Genomic DNA, 245 nt, shown 5'->3' on the forward strand with positions numbered 1-245 from the left:
AATGCCTGAAAAACGATTTGGTGTACTTTTTCTGAAATGACGTGGTTTTCTGGGTAACACAAATGTGCATAATGCTTGAAAAAAGTCAATGAATTGTAAAAGTGTAATCACTTTGACTAGCTTGACCTTGAGGTCAATTTTCAAGATTGTTTGAGGCTCATAACGCATTTTTTTTATTAGTAAACCCTATTTTTGACCGCAGAACCTGTTTTTTGACAATGGGCTCTTAAACAATGGCACTTAAA

The sequence above is a fragment of the Trachymyrmex cornetzi genome, unplaced genomic scaffold, assembly GCF_001594075.2.
Source record: "Trachymyrmex cornetzi isolate Tcor2-1 unplaced genomic scaffold, Tcor1.1 scaffold247, whole genome shotgun sequence".
Lineage (NCBI taxonomy): Eukaryota > Metazoa > Arthropoda > Insecta > Hymenoptera > Formicidae > Trachymyrmex > Trachymyrmex cornetzi.